Source organism: Aethalodelphis obliquidens, unplaced genomic scaffold (genome assembly GCF_003676395.1).
Source record: "Aethalodelphis obliquidens isolate GAN/ISIS:26980383/991018 unplaced genomic scaffold, ASM367639v1 scaffold5, whole genome shotgun sequence".
NCBI lineage: Eukaryota > Metazoa > Chordata > Mammalia > Artiodactyla > Delphinidae > Aethalodelphis > Aethalodelphis obliquidens.
Genome location: NW_020837949.1, coordinates 50,240,490 through 50,257,657, shown reverse-complemented (window position 1 = coordinate 50,257,657; position 17,168 = coordinate 50,240,490). Strand labels below are relative to the sequence as shown.

Sequence of the window (17,168 nt, the reverse complement as noted above, 5' to 3'; positions counted from 1 at the left end):
AAAGAAAGAAAGAAAGAAAGAAAGAAAGAAAGAAAGAAAGAAAGAAAAAAACCCCACAGTGACAAGTGATGAAGTACTCAAAAACAAACAAAGAAAAAACCCAAAAAAATCCCTTATACACAAAACCCCACAATGATAGCGGTGTGGATATAGGAGCCAACTGAAAGAGCTCTCAATGGCCAATTTGAGTGACAAAATTAACAAAGTAGTACAGGACTACTACTAAAGTATCAAAGTATGAAATAAAATCCATGAGTCCATACTGATATAAATAAGTGATTAAATAAATAAATGAGGGAGAACACACACATTTCCCTTACAAAAGAATACCAAATAATTTATGTTGGTACTCTGCCCTCAAGAAGGTGGAGTATAATTCCAAACTTTTAAGTGTGGGCTGCACACAGTGACTTTCTTCTAAAGAGTACAGGATGGAAAAAGGAGAAAAAAAGGTTAACTGCACACTGGGGGAAACTGGTAAACACTACCTCAGCTAGGTAATCAAGGTTAGTGTCAACAGTGATGTTATGTTGATAGCATGTATATATATATATATATTTTTTTTTTTCGGTACGCGGGCCTCTCACTGTTGTGGCCTCTCCCGTTGCGGAGCACAGGCTCCAGACGTGCAGGCTTAGCGGCCACGGCTCACGGGCCCAGCCGCTCCGCGGCATGTGGGATCTTCCCAGACCGGGGCACGAACCTGCGTCCCCTGCATCGGCAGGCGGACTCTCAGCCACTGTGCCACCAGGGAAGCCCGCATGTATACTTTTGATAGGATGTGATGAAAATGGTAGTTGACCTCTGTGGTCTTCATCCCCAAAACACACTACTCCAGTCTAATCATGAGAAAAACACCAGACAAATCCTAATTGGGGGACATTCTACAAAATATCTGACAGATAATCCTCAGACTATAGAGGACATTAAAAAAATAAAAAAATAAAAAAAGGAAAGGAAAGTCTGATAAACTGTCACAGCCAAAAGGAGCCTAAGGACACATGACTACTAAATGTAATGTGGTGTCCTGGATGGGATCCCAGAACAGAAAAAGGATATTAGGGAAAACCTGAGGAAATCTGAATAATACTAATGCATAAGTATTGGCTCATTAATGTGACAAAGGTACCATACTAATGTAAGATGTTAATAATAGGTGAAACTGGATATGAGGTAAATAGGAACTCTGTACTATTTTCCCAGTAATTTTGTAAATCGAAAATAGTACTAAATTTAAAAGTTTATTAAAAAAAAGATTAGCAGGGAATATAATTGGGGGAAATCAGTAATACTGTTACTTTGGACTTGCACCAGCCTCTTCTCCTGCTTGTTTAAAAAAAAAACCAAAAAAAAACTTCTGTGAAAAGTCTCACTTGTCCTCACACTGTCTGAGATATACAGATGGCCAATATTTTTTTCTTGATTATAACAGGGAAGGAAAATATAGTTGTCTACTTACCCTACTGTTGAATTAGATGGTGTGGGCATCCTAGAATAAAAACAGGAAACAAACCCTAATTTATATTAAGGACTTTTTAAAGCTTACATTCCTGTTAGAAACTTGCTTAAGAATAAAGATGTATCCCATTTGCGAACTACAGTGTCTTTAAGATAATGATTTTGCATTTCTAACTTCTTCTAATGATAATAGAGCTCTGGTTCTTACTGATGTTCACTCTCATAGGCAGAGCACCAAAGTGTTCTGAGGTAGCCTGACACCATGCATGGGGTACAATTACATGACCTAAAGTGATCAGAGTGTGGCCTGGTTGGAGAAAATATATAAGTATGATGTGTGCTTTGTCCCTTTGCCCAGGATTGCTCATCTCTCATGATAGTAAATGTTGCCCAGTTGCAGAGAGGCTAGAACAAAACTGAACAAGTTCCCAGAGGCGTGCCTTTTCTGAATCACTTCATTTGAAGCTTGGGTACTTACTAATTACTCTGAACCCTACATGCCAAGAAATAACAATGCAGCCCAGGGACAAACTCCACACTAGAGAAGGATTGTCATCTGCTTTCATTGCATTTCAGCAATTAGTTTCAGCCTATGCAAATATTTCTGAAATATTTCAGTTATGAAAAATGAACTGACTTATCAGTTGTAGTAAAGGCAGTAAAATTGAATATACTGTTTGCTTTTTTATATGTTCCTCTATTTAGCAAGTGGTACATAAGCTATGTAATTTTATTAGTCCATAATGTATTATAAACAGACAATTCATGTGAACCTTAAAAGGTTTATATCTTTCTTTATTTGGACTCTAAGTTTGTTGGAACTAAAAAAAAAAAAAAAAAAGCATGTTTTCCAGTTATATTTCTGGTTGAGTAGGGGAATGGGAAGCAATGACTATAGGAATCTATGAGATCTAGAGTTACCAGATTGGCTATTATATATGAAACATTAAATCAGCATCTAAATTTTTTCTCATGTGACAAATTTAGCTGATATTGACAAGTACATGCCTAAAATTGATTTGATTCAACATGGATAAAATTATACATATATACACATATATATATGTATAACTGAATCACTTTGCTGTACACTTGAAACTAATACAACATTGTAAATGAGCTATAATTTAAAAAAATGGAAAAATAAGAATAAAAATTTAAAAAGAAAAGCTTTCTTAAAAATTCAAAGTTTGAAAGGATAAAATGAAAATAAAAAATGCTCAGAGACAGCAATTCCTTGAACCTATCCATGATTTTACTGCCACTTTAATACTTTTCAGTTTACTAATCCCAAAGGGATATACAAGGCCCAGCAACCACAAATTTCATGTCTTTTTGGCTCCCTCTTGTGGCTGAACTGTATATTAACTTCTTACCTATAAACAGATTCCTAACAATTCTAACAAAGGTAAAAACTAATGTTTTCATTTTTACTTCAGTGCTGTTGGTGTTTTATTTTTATCTGAAAATTTAAAAGCATGCCTTTGTAATATATACAACAAACTATTTCAAAGAGCAAAAAACAATATAATAGAAAATAATTCCTCTAAGCAAAGGGTAAATTAAGTATTCCTTATCCAAAAAAGAGACTTAGGGAGTAATTTTATTAAGAGTTATTTGTAGATTGTCATAACAAACCTCTCTCATAAAATTCTGATTAAAAATTTTGGTGAGGGCACTGGGGCTTTTTCTATGAACCTTTTAAGAAACATTAACAGATTCATTAGATAACAGATAACATTAGATTGAATAACTAGGTCAAAGGCAGGGAAATGGGCCAAGACGATCTGTATGAATCTTTTCAAACATTACTATTCCTTATTTCCTACTTTTTTCTTTGTTTAAGTGCAACAAACTGTTAGTGGATTTTAGTTTATTTGTTTTATTTTTGTTGTTTTGGTCTTGGTTTCTATAATCAATAATCTCTAGTGAAAAAAAAGGAACACTTGTTTTTCTATAAGTTCCCACTTTGGAGCTTTTTTATTTTGCATATAGCTCATTTCCACTTGAAAATGTTATTTGATCTCATATAAGGAAAAGAAACCTCAAACTTACAAAGAATCATTTCCACAGAAGTCACTTTTTTTGTTTTGTGACAAATAATAAAATTGTTCAAGAGGAAGCTTTCTGAAAAGAAAGAAAAGATTAAATTGAACATCTTTTTAATAACACAGTGTAATGGTGAGATAGTAAAAGATAAAAATAGACTAATACAACGATGTATATATGGTAATTCAGTATATGAAAAGATGGCATTTTAAATCAGTGGAAAGAGTTTACTTTTCAATAAACAATGCAGGAGAAATTCACTAGCCATTTGGAAAAAAAGATTTTTATTTCATATTACAGAGATAATTTCAGATGAATTAAAAATCTAAAGAATTAGGGAAAAGCATACAAATATTAAAAGAAGATATACAAGAATATGTTTTTTTCTTAGTGGTAGGGAAAACATTTAAAATAAGATTTTAAAAAAGTCAAAAATCAAAAGGAAGTTTGATAACATCAAGTGAAAAACTTCTGAAGACAGGACAGCATAAAAAAGCTCAAATAAAACAAAGATTGGAAGAAATGTTTACAATGAAGATACATAAGGGATTAATATCCAGAACATAAAGAACCAATAAGAATCTATAACTAAAAGACAAGCAATAAAAATGGGCAAAGAATAAGAACAGAAAAGGAAATATAAACGGTCATACATAAGAAAACATAAACATAAGAAAAAAAGTACTTAACCTAATCAGAGAAATGCATTCTGATAACCATGATAACATTTTTGTTCATTAGATAGGCAAAAATTATACAGTTTGATAATATAATACAATTGGCCAATAGTATGGTGAAATGGATACTTTTAGACAATACCATGAGAATGTAAAGTATTTGGGCTATATCTACTAAAATTAAAAATATTCATATATTGTGACCCATAACTTCGACTTAGGATTTTCCCTAGAGAAACATTCATTTGTGTATTGAGCTCAAGGAGGCCTGTACAAAGATATTTATTACATTCAATTAATACAAAAGAAAAAAAAATAAAATAATGGCTAAATAATCTGATGTATCCATATTGTGGAACACTGTGAGAAATTAAAAAGAATGAGATAGATTGTATTTACAATCTTTAGATTGCAGTTTTAGGTTCACAACAAAGTTGAGGAAGGTAGAGAGATTCCCAAACACCCTTTACCCTGCACATGCTTATCTTCCCCCATTATCAACACCTCCCACCAGAGTGGTACCTTTGCTAGGACTGATGAACCTCCACTGACACATCATTATCACCTGAAATCCATAGTTTACATTAGCCTTCACTCTTGGAGCTTGTGATGTTTTTTTGTTGTTGTTGTTTTTTGCGGTACGCGGGCCTCTCACTGTTGTGGCCTCTCCCGTTGCGGAGCACAGGCTATGGACGCGCAGGCTCAGCGGCCATGGCTCACAGGCCCAGCCGCTCCGTGGCATGTGGAATCTTCCTGGACCGGGGCACGAACCCATGTCCCCTGCATCAGCAGGCGTACTCTCAACCACTGCGCCACCAGGGAAGCCCGTAATGTTTTAATATATATTGTAGTGCTGAACTGTTCCTCGCTGCTCAATATCTTTTGAACACCCACACTGTATCTCACTACCCAATGTAGATTCCAAAAAACTTGCTTTCTCAGCCTTTGAGATTGGCCCTAAAGTATGAGGGTTATTCATACCCCACAAGAACGCTCACCAACAGAACCCCACACTGAGGATGTTTGTAATTAGATAGATAATATGATCAAATCTGTGGGCATCAGCCAGGTTTTCTCCAGTCACCCTGGTGCTTGCTCAGTGGCTTCATAAACTAAATTATCATGGGGGCAGGGGCAGAAGTTCTTATTTATGGACTCAGCAACATGACCTCATCAAAACTGACCTGGCCACATGTGAGTTTACCAGCAGAAGTTACCAACCCTAAGTAATTCATAGAGAAAAATCTCTCTGGGTGTACTGGTCAGCCACCTGGTGGGAGGCTGATTACATTTAACCCCTTCCATCTTGAAAGATGATTTATCCTCACAGGACACTTCTGATTATGGATTTTCCTTTCCTCCTCACTTCACTTCTGCCAGTTACATCATCAGTGGAATGTAACAGAATGCCTTATTCACTGCATGCCATCTTAAACAATATTACTCTTGACTAAGGAACTCAAATTTATCACACAAAAAATAAGGCAGTGGTTGAATTTAAGGGTTCACTGGCCTTGTCATATTTACAGAATGGTAGCATAGCCTGTTGACAATTCAGCTATGGCTGAATGTTATCCTGAAGTGTGGCACATGCTGTGAAGCGGTGACTAATAAATAGTTTCCCCTATAGCCAGAATGCATGGTCTAAAAAGCAATGGGGGGAAGTGGGAGTGATGCCCTTCACTCTTATTATTACACTCGAGGAAATCTTTACTTCCTCCCCAGCCACCTTGGGCTTTGCTGGTTTAGAGGTTAAGGGAGAAATGCTTCCATCAGACGACACAACAGCTTGAACTGGAAGCTGAACTGATGAGGTCGTAATCTGGGGCTCCTTATGATTCTGGAGAAAACAGCCAAGAAAGAATTATTCCAAGTAGGCTGGGATGATTGATCCTAAATATCAAGGGTAAGAGGATTGCTGCTATACCATGCTGGGGGAAAGGAGTATTTCTAGAACCTAAAGCATCTTTTGGACACCTCCTAGCATAGCTTCCAGTGGCATAAAATTAATAGAATACTGTAGTATTCTATTACTGCACACAGGCAGAACCACTAAGAGCTTAGATCTCTCAGGAACAAATTTGGGGCTGCCCCACAAGGTAATGAATTCCTACTAGCTAAGGGCAAGGGAACTTGAAATGGGTAGTGGAGGAAGGAAATTATAACACCAATAATAGCCTCAGGACCAGCTGTAGACTGCAGTCACTTCCCATATTTCCTTCCTTGCTATGTCCTGTATATATACATACATATATGTATATACATATATATATATAACTTTTCTTTATTTCCTCTCCCTTTTCCTTATTATTTCATATAGGGTGTGTTGGCGATGGTTTACTTTATTTAATGCCTAAATGTGGACTATCAGGACAATATTATGACTGAAATAGAGAGGAGTGACCATCACCAAGTGATCCTGGACTTGGAGCTGGATGCAGGAACTGATGAGACTTTGGATCTCCCCTTTTGGGGAGGTGAGTGCATTTTCATTTGTGTGAAAAATGTTGCATTTTCTTACACTGGAGCAGCAATTCTCAAACTTTGCTGCACGTTAGAATTACCTGAGGGATTTTATTAAAATGCATATTCTGTTTCAGTAAATCTGGGGTGGGGGGGATTTTGCATTCACCATTTCCTAGGTGATGCTCATGCTGCTGGTCCATGGACCACTTGTTCAATAGAAAAGCACGTTACTGTTGTTGCTGCTATTGTTTAAAGTGACAGTCAGCTGGCACTGATGGCTATCTAACATCTTTACCATATCCTCTGTACATTTTGTTAGCTTTCCACATTTTGAACACCCCACTTCCCTAGGTAGCATCCAGAAAATCCACTTCCCAGCCTCCCTAGCAACCAGGGTGCAAATGCGTACCCTAGGTTCTGCTGTCATCCACATCTGCACTAGACTTTGATTTGAATGTGAGTAGCCTCAGAACACGGGCTTCAAGTGGGGCATCCATATTGCTCATAAGGTAGAATCAGAGGTGTCCACTTTTAGCAGAGGCACTTCCCTGGATGAGGCCAGTCCTGGGAATGAGTCTGGCTATTATTTCTGGAAGCTTAGCAATTAGCCTATTTCTCTAGCCCTCCTACAGTTTTGTGAGTTAACCTATTATCCTCTAATAACCTCTTCTTAAATGAGCCAGAATGGATTCTGTTATTTGCAACTAAAAATCCTAATGCATACAAATGAATAAGTTGTACAATTAAAATTTAATTTAAAAAAGGGACTTCCCTGGTGGTGCAGTGGTTAAGAATCTGCCTGCCAATGCAGGGGACACGGGTTCGAGCCCTGGTCTGGGAAGATCCCACATGCCGCCGAGCAACTAAGCCTGTGCGCCACAACTACTGAGCCTGTGCTCTACAGCTCATGAGCCACAACTACTGAGCCCGCATGCCACAACTACTGAAGCCCGCACGCCTAGAGCTCGTGCTCTGCAACAAGAGAAGTCACCAAAATGAGAAGCCTGCGCACTGCAACAAGGAGTAGCCCCTGCTCGCCGCTAGAGAAAGCCCGCGAGCAGCAACGAACACCCAACGCAGCCAAAAATAAATAAATAGATTTTAAAAATTCATTTAAAAAAAAGAGAGGAGTGAGAGAAAGGGGCAGAAAAAATATTAAAAAAAAAGAACAAAAGTAGTTTTATTAGAAACATGAACTTTAAAAAAATCAAATGTAATTTGGTCTAAATGAGATAATGTCTATAAAACACTTAGCACAATGTGTGGTATATAAAAGTTCTTGATTAATGCTGCTGTTTAAAAAAGATATTTTCTTATTTTTATGGAAATGGCACATGCTTATTATAAACATTTCAGTAAGTACAAAAAAAGCACAAGTAACCTCATGTAGAACATGATTCTAGATCTCTCTAAAAAATAGATGTAAAGAAGTAAGGAACGGAGAGATGGACAGCTCTAGTCAGAACTAAAGTTTCAAGAATTGGATCAAAGTTCATGAAATTTCTAAAAGAAAATTAAATTTTTTTTCTTTGTTTTCTGGCCGTGCCATGTGGATTACGAGATATTAGTTCCTCAACGGGGATTGAACCTGGGCCCTCAGCAGTGACAGCATGGAGTCCTAACCACTGGACCACCAGGGAATTCCCTAAATCTTTTTAATTTTATTAGCATCTAACAGATGAAAAGGTAAACCTGAAGGAATTCCTGAACTATAGATAAATATCTCTTTATTACATAGATATAATTTTATACAGATATTTTAGAAATTTAGGAAAAAGTTTTTGAAACATTTAGGATTTTGGAATCATTATCATTTTTTAGATAATATTGACTCTCAGGCATGAAAGATAAGATGATAAACCCAGTTTCACTCACTTCTGTTTCCTTTCCCTGATCTCCCCATTTTGGTTGTTTATATAATCTGTACTTTGCCAGGGCTTATAACATTAGTGTAGAACACTGGTTCTACAATAATAATTTTCCCTCTACAGGGGAAAATTCCCACTCCTCCCAGTCAGGGAAGTGCCCATACCCAGGGGCTTCTGCTCATTCCCTGAAGTCATCATTGCATTCCGGAAGAGCACACGTTCTGCAGAGCTTCATCTCTCTTGAAATCTTGCTGTTTTTAAATAGGGGCTTTTTGAGTCTTTTTGTCTACTCTTGAGGCTTTTTGTCTTTTCTGATAGGATTATCTACTCAATCTTTCAATCTCTTCAAACTGGAGAATTAGCAGATTTCGTAGACTCACCTTGCCTCAACATGCATTTGGAATGTAGGGGTGGGGGTAGGTATAATGCCTCTCAACCAATAGTGTGGCTTCCCCCTGTACTCCCAACACTTACAGGGAGAGTTTGAAAACATGTGTGGGTGGTTTCATTTTGGTTGTCACAATGAATGCAAGATGCTACCGGTATTTATAGGTAAAGGGCCAAAGATGCTAAATATCTTGCAATGTGTGCGACAAAGAACTGCCCTGTCCAAAATGCTGTCTTGAGAAACACTTAGGAACTGGAATAAACTACACAGAATTATCTTTCCTTGGCACATTAAAATTAATGGCATAATTTTATGGCATCCTTTTATTGTTTGGGGGCTGCTGGTAAATTTTGCATTTGTTTCATTTTTTAGGCGATAGGAGTGGGATATTCTGTGATCCTATTCCCCACGGGCAGTGGGGTGAGTTGTATCACAACACCCACCAAAAATCTCCTCCGGAGAAGGTGACAGGGTGTGGTTATGAGAACAAGCTTTTACATGGGCCAGAGGAGGCTTGACCTGTCAGAGAACTGAAAAATACTCTGTTTGTTTAAAAGGCTCTTCTTGGGGAAAAAGAAAAATATTGTGATAGAAGTTATTCCCTGTTAGGAAATAAGATAAAACCTATTCTGTAGTTGTTTGCCAAGTGATTTACATTGTATCAGAAGATATTTATACTTTGTCTTAAATATATTTTTAAGAGATAAATATGCCAAACTGATAACATTTAACATAAAAGGGTGTGAAGAGAATCTGAATACATTAGCCTGCATTTCTGAATCAGGGATGGCTGACATTTTAATTGGAACAAATATTTTCTCTCCCAGTATCCTAGGGCTGCATTCAATAAGATACTAAACACAAACCTCTCATTTCAAGCTGGGTTTCCCTTAAGAAGCTAGTCTTTTGCTTTCTTTTTACACACTGGAATTCTGTGAGTATACTTGTAATTCTTTTAGAATACTGTGCACTTTTTTAATATACAGATTTTGGGGACCAGGGCTATAAACTCCCTAAGGAGCTATACCCCTAATCTCTAGACCAATGCTTGCTATACTCAAATTACTGAATAAATGAATAGCTGGAATAAGCGAATGAATGAATAGGTGAAAAGAATGTGGGATTTGGAGTTAAATAAAACTGGACTCAAATCCCTGTTCTGAAACTTCATAGTTGTCTGACCCAAGGAGAGGTAATGAATCTCTTGGGTCTCTATTTATTGTAAAACCAGGATAACAATATCTACTTTACAAAGATACCATAAATCTATATTATATTAGAAAGTAAGTTCCATGAGAGTGGGGGCTTAAACAAATCTGTTGGATGAGTTAATGAACTTGAAGTCCTATCTATACTGTGTCAATATTTGCATCTTTCCAATTGGACTTTTCATTTGTCTGCTTTTTATTGCTTTATTGAGGCTTTCCATAAGGCTGCCACATGTCCCTATTGTTACTGTTTTTCTCTCTAGCTGTGGCTTGTCTTTCCTGATTTATTTCTTTTAATCTAGTTAGCTAGATTGTTAGTACACTGGGTAACCAGGATTGGATAAAGCAGGAATAACCAGGCTGTTTGTGGAGAAGGTTTGATGGATTTTGCTTTGAGTAAATTTCATACTACTCAATGTGACATCTAATTTACTGCTCAGATTTTTTTTGTGCTTTCTCTTCAGTTTTAACCTGTACTTTGAATAAAGTTGCTGAAAGGGTAACTTTAAGATTTATAAATGATGACTGAAATATTTTAATACTTGAAAACAATGCCCAGTAGATTCTAATTGATAAACAAATTAGAAATCAAAAGTTAAGAACATCTGGGTGACTTCCCTGGTGGTCCAGTGGTTAAGAATCTGCCTTCCAATGCAGGGAACGTGGGTTCCATCCCTGGTCAGGGAACTAAGATCCTACATGCTGCGGGGCAACTACTGAGCCCGCGAACCACAACTAAGACCCAATGCAGCCAAATACATAAATTAATTAATAAAAAATATTAAAAAAAAAAGTCAAGAACATCTGTAAAATTAGGCCAGCTATTTGCTCAAGCCAAAAAACATAATAATTTAATCTTTCTCAGGAGCCTTCCTATTTAGTTTTAGATAAAATGTGATTAGCAAGGGAATTAAATTCATCAAAATTTCTGATCACATACTTAAACATCTCTAAGGAAAGCGAAGTCATTTATAACATATTTTTTACTGAAATTAGAAATTTTATAATTAGCGTTCCCATCTGTGTCTTTTCATAAATAGTAAAAGTTTGGAAGTAGATTTAAGTTAACAAAGGACTCACAATAGAAATATAGATAATCAAATAATAATGACCTCTGTGTGAGGGACTGGAAGTTTATTTACCTTGACCAGGTTTCTCCACCAAATCCATAATGCTGGTGTCCTTTGCCCATGACACGAGGAGGTTCACATTTTGGCCTGTGTTCCTCAGGGAGTGAAATGGGTATTATGCCACCATATTCCCTTTCAGCGCCCCACGGAAGCCTACATCGTTGGAGTGACTCCCTTAATTCCTGATACTGGGAAAAAAGAGAGACTTTTGAAATAGCTTCAGCATGGAATGCTATGCTCTGTTTGTGTCCCCCCAAATTTATATGTTTAAATCCTAATGCCCAGTGTGATGGTATAAGAAGGTGGGACCTTCAGGAAGTGCCTAGGTCATGAGGAGCCCTCATGAATGGGACTAGCGCTCTTGTAAGAGAGACTCCCGAGGGCTTGCTAGGCCCTTCTACCATGTGAGGATACAGCAAGAAGGAGCTGGTCAGAAATACATATTCTCAGGCTCCATCCCAGACCAAGGAATCAGAATTTGGGGGCGGGTAGAGCCCTGTAATCTGTTTTAAACAAGCCCTCCAGATGCTTCTTTTGCATGCTTAAGTTTTAGATGCACTGCTCTGTTCAACAGTTACCTACCATAGGAAACAGGTCTCCAATAGTCCCACCCTTTATAGCTGTACCGTTCAGTAGGTTGGAGACATGGAAGTTTCCTAAATTTGGCGGGTAGGACTAGTGTGATGTTGAAAACTGGTAGTTCAGATGACTTTCTCTGTTCTTTCTTAACAAGGGAATAAAGGGCAAGGATGCTTACTCACTGTTGTAACCATGTTTTACAGGAAGTACTCAGTGGATGTCTGTTAAATGAATGCATGCCTGAGTGAATGAGCAAGGCCTAAGAGACTAATTTGTTTCCTGGACTGCAACTTATGACACAGAATGAAAGCTTCAGGCTAGGGAGAAGGCCTCACAAAACTCTTAAGAATATCTGGCTAAAGATCTGCAGCCTAATTAGGAAGGATTTAATGTCTTCCAGTTTCCACTAATGGCAGTCTGAAATATTTGGACTAATCTTCCCACTGAAAATAGCTAAAAATGCTGAAAAAGAAGCTTTGGGGTCGGTGAACATGTGGAGATGGGGGGTCAGTGGCACCCTCAGACCTCATGTAAGTTCTGCACCCCTTCCCGCATACCTTGCCCTATGCATCTCTTCCATCTGGCTGTTCTTAAGTTATATCTTTTTATAATAAACCTGTAATCTCTCACCAAAAGATGAACAGTACAGGGTTCTAGAGAATAAAGAACATTGATTCATCACGGTTTCCACAGCACAGCTGTGGAAAAAAGAGGACAGGTCATTGTATACAAGGACTCTGGCACACTCACCACGGAATCCCCAGGATATAGTATAGTTCCTTGCAAATATATGGCGCTCAACAAATATCCATTGACTAGGTGGTTTTCCTTGAGAGCAGACAATGACATGATAATCTTAGAAAGGGAACCAATTGTACTTTGGGTTAAATTTTCTTGGAGAAGTTGAATTCTCTTTTTATTTGACTGTTTTGATTTGCTGGGAGAAGACAAAACGAAACAAAGTGCTGAAAAGAAAAAAAAAGAAAAGCATCTTCTTAAAAACAGCTCATTGTTAATAAGACAGAAAGGGATACCAGGGCTCCATAAGAGGAAAGACAGGAATCCAGAGAGGTAAACAAGCACAGAAGCCACTTTTGCCCTTAGGGCAGTGCTGATTCTGGCGAATTTTTGTTTTAAGGGTTTTGCAGGGTGAGGAGCACAGAAATCAGCCAGGTGAGGAACTGAAAGGACACCATCTCCGCAATAAGCTGGGACCTTAAAAGGCTTCCCTGTCATGTTAAAAGTGAGTCAGGAATAAACCAGCTCTCTCATCTTCTGCCCAAGTTTGCACCTGTCCATGACTTGAACTTAGATTTAAGTGGTCTGGGATACTTCCTGTACATATATATGCAAGACCAACAGGATTCCCTTCTGGAGGGAGGATTCTTGTGGGAATCATTGTCTAGGATGAGTTCTAAAGGATGAGTAGGACTTATCTAGGTGCAAGAGAGGGAATACCCTAGGCACAGGGGAATAACATGTAAAAAGGCCTAGAGGTTAGAAAGGTTATGGGATTGAAAATTCCTGACAGTGCTGGCTCCAGAATCCTTCTTGGGGAAGGACTTGCTTGTTTTATAAAATATTTTGTTAGGTTGCTTGGTAAAGAGACAGAGACTCTGCAAGTACAGGTGTTGCTAAGGACTCAAGCAACCCAAGATTTGTTAAGCTGCTCTGCAGTGGAAGGGATTTGGTTTTTTGCTCTCAAGAGAGGAAGATGAGAGGAAAGGGAAGTAAAGGGAGAGGAAGAAAAAAAGCCAGCAGGATGGTAAGGGATTGCATTGGGTGAAAAGCCAGTGAGAGAACTCTGGTGACAGCTGGGCTAAAGAAATTTAAAAAATACACAGAAGCTATGGCTAATAAGGGGCTTTTAGTTATGTATTGTATAGTGTGATATGATTCTTCCTTTTGACCCCTAACTGATTAGTGAAATTCACCAGGCTCACAAGTGCTCTGTGTGGATGGGGTCTTTGGAGGAACCTAAAGAAATGACTGAGTTTCACACCTGGGTCAAAACGTTGTTGAACAGAATCAGTATAGGTGGAACCAGGAACCCAAAGTCAGTAATGACCAACCCCCCACCCCCATCCTGGGAATTTGGATAAATTTTGAGGAAGCCTTTGGATTTCCAGAAGGCACGGAATAAAGATTTGAGTGGAACTTATCTGGATCTTAAGGGCTGAGAAGACAGAGTTGAATTTTGGGTTATATCAGTAGAGCTGTGTGAGAGGGGAACCAAGAGAGGAAGACAAGGACAATATCCTGCACAGCCTTATGGGCCCTTTGGACTATACCGTCTGAGCAATGGGGAGCCAGTTAGAAACATGGGAAGGGAGCTCAGAGAGAGAGGTGTGGACTGTAGAGCTGCTTTCTTCTTTGCACCAGGATAGCGTTTGGCTTAATGTAATCCCCCTGTACATATTTGCTGAATGAAATGAAGGAGTAACACTTGGGACTGTCTTATACGTGGAATGCATTAGCTCATAAAGTCACTAGACAGGGGTTGCACTAGATAGGCATTGGCAAATTATGGCCCACAGGCCAAATCCAACCTACTGCCATTTTTGTAAGTAAAATTTTATTGGAATGCAGCCATGACCATTCATTTATATACTGGCTATTGTCTATGGCTGTTTTCACCCTACAACAGCAGAGTTGAGTAGTCTGACTGAGACTATACCACCCGAAATATTTACTATCTGGTCCTTTACAGAAGAAGTCTGTCAACCGCTGCATTAGCTAGTGAAGGAGAATCTGGTGACCACTGATTTGGGGTGCTGTAGAAGGGATGCAGGTATTCAGTTCTCAGACCTCTGAGGTATGATCTATGACTGTGATCAACAGCCACAGTTTGGGGGGCATGACAAGTGAAAAATATTTAAACACATTTGATTAATGACAACCTAAGCTTTAATATCTAAGTTTTTAAAAGTTACATTTAAATTAGATGAGTTAATTTCTCAGCATCTGACCCTCATATATTACACTAGCCTAGGAAGATGAGCCAGTAGCATATGTTAATCAGTCATTTGGGTTGGCATTCATCTAAAGCCAGTAAGTTGCAGGAAACCATTTAAAATAAAAGGCAAAGCAAAAATAAGTCATATTTCTCTTTCATTTTAGCGTCTTACATTCTCTGCCGTGCCCTAGCTTTAATATTAACAGAATTTATAGAAGGAACTAATTAAATTAAATATTGAAGTTTTAGGATTAAATAACTTCATAGCTTAAATAATACATGTCTCCAAAGCAAATAAAAATAAATTATTAGTGCTGTGATCTTTAGCCACATAAAATGAATGTTTACTTGTTTTTGAGAAAGATACATTCCCTATGGATGAACCAATATCTTGCTTTGGAGTCACTGTACAGAATTTTGACTCAGGGGGGCTGCATTTGGCCAGTAATTATTGGAAGGCATGATTAAAGGAAAGCCTAGAACAAACATTTTTAGACAGGAAGCTAACAGTCAAAAAAAAAAAAAAAAATTCAGGAATCAGAAAGCAATGGGATGAAGCCAGAAACAAAAATGGGAACTTATATTTAAATCTTAAGCAATTCTCAAGACACTTCCTTAATTGATGTTTATTTTCCTAATGGACTAGGGAACTTGCTAGAGGCAAGGAGATGTCAACTGAATGGAAAAAGGAGGTAGGCGTCTGTGATTTTGATTATCTGTACCTGCCACTCTTAAATTTTCAATGGAAGAAATACAAAAGAATACCACCTGCTTATTAATATTTTTAAAGGAGAGCAAGTAATTATACATAATAGTGACTAACATAATTGTTCCAAAATATACCAGTGAAGAAAGTAACTGAAGTACAAAGATTAATTTGCCCTTGGTCACTGGGTAAACCAGAACTGCAATCCTGGTTTTCTTTTTGTTTACAGTGCTTTCTGCTAGCCCAGTGGTTCTCAAAATAAGCTGAAAAACTTCTAAAAATGCAGATTCCCTAGACCCAACTCAGACCCAGTGAGTCAGAATATTTACAGATAGAGCTTGGGAATCTGTATTTTCAGAACACTCCTCATGTGATTTTGATGTGCCCAGTTGTCAAACCAATGCTGGGTAACAACGGAGTTAGACTGTGTTGTCTTTTCTGGAAAGAAAAAAAAAATAGGTGGATGTGAGGAAATCATTTTGCATCTCTGTAAAATTGCCAAGTTAGTTTAAAATACATTATAATATTTTAAAAAATCATCCTTTTAAGTACATCCATGTTTAGAAAATTAAGCTGCTCAGAGCTAACACATGCTAGGACTCATGTTCATCCTTACCATTATGAAGGTAATCCCTAAAAGCCAGGAGATTTTGTTTTTCATTGTTTTGTTTTGTTTTTGAGATACCTTGAGGTTTGAGCTGGGAGCTATAGACCCTGAACCTGGTCTGTAAGAAGTAAGCCTCAGCATTGATAGGGCAGAGGGACCAATATACCCTGATGACACTTTCCAGAGCAGTTCAGAGGAATACCACTGAGAGAAAAGAGAACTTCTATTTCTGTAAGCTGCCCAGCTGCTTTTTAAAAGGAAGTTAAATGGAGGGGGTCTGAGAACACATGATCATCCTGGCTTTCCCATTTGGGGACTATGAAAGGAAAAAGTTCACATGGAATAAAATGGAAAGCAAATTTTATTTATTAGGAGCTAGGAACATGGTTGTACATAGGTATTGCTTCGAATAATACCTTATTATAGTTTATAGGTAATTGAATATATGCTGTGTTTAATTTTGTAGTCAGTTAAAGAAAAGCAATATTTTCTCAAAGATGTTTCTCTTAGATTTCATGCCAGTTAAAGGGTTTTGGAGCCAATTACTAACCAACCGTAGGACCACTTAGGTAGAGGGGATCAAAATTTCAGTGAAACGCCTATACAAGTGCTTAGAGGGCATAGTGAGTTCAGTCAGACATGGCAGCGCTAAATTCCTACTCAGATCCCTTTGGGCCAAATATAAAACCTCACACTGCTGCTTTTGATCCAGGGACAACTGTCCATCCCCAGATCACACACGATCTGCTAAGGGTTTCCTCTAACTCCAGGGAAGCCCTGTCTAATCTGATGGTCCTCGGAGCTGAGTAGGAATTTAGGGCTCACAGCCACTTTTGGGAAGCAGGTAACAGCAGGTGCAGCAAGGACTGAGTCAGTAGAAGTGAGCTGAGCCCTCTTTCCCACAAATATGAAAATATTTCTTTTCATTAAGTGAAAATAGCAGTTTACAAAAAATATGTTGAATATGATCTTTAAATTTAAAAACTGGAGAGGACACATATTGAGATATTAACAACGGTTTTTGTTTCTGGATAAAGGAAGTACAGAGGTTTTCCTCCTTGTGCTTTAATTTCATT

General features: G+C 37.9%; 1 long non-coding RNA gene across 1 annotated transcript in view; it reads left to right on the top strand.

Annotated features, from left to right (window-relative positions):
- LOC113618318 (uncharacterized) overlaps positions 1-17,168 on the top strand; it is a 78,049-nt gene that overhangs the window by 18,041 nt on the left and 42,840 nt on the right. Inside the window, exon 3 of the long non-coding RNA XR_003431971.1 lies at positions 6,505-6,661. This is a non-coding gene — a long non-coding RNA (uncharacterized LOC113618318). The remainder of the gene's footprint in view (positions 1-6,504; positions 6,662-17,168) is intronic.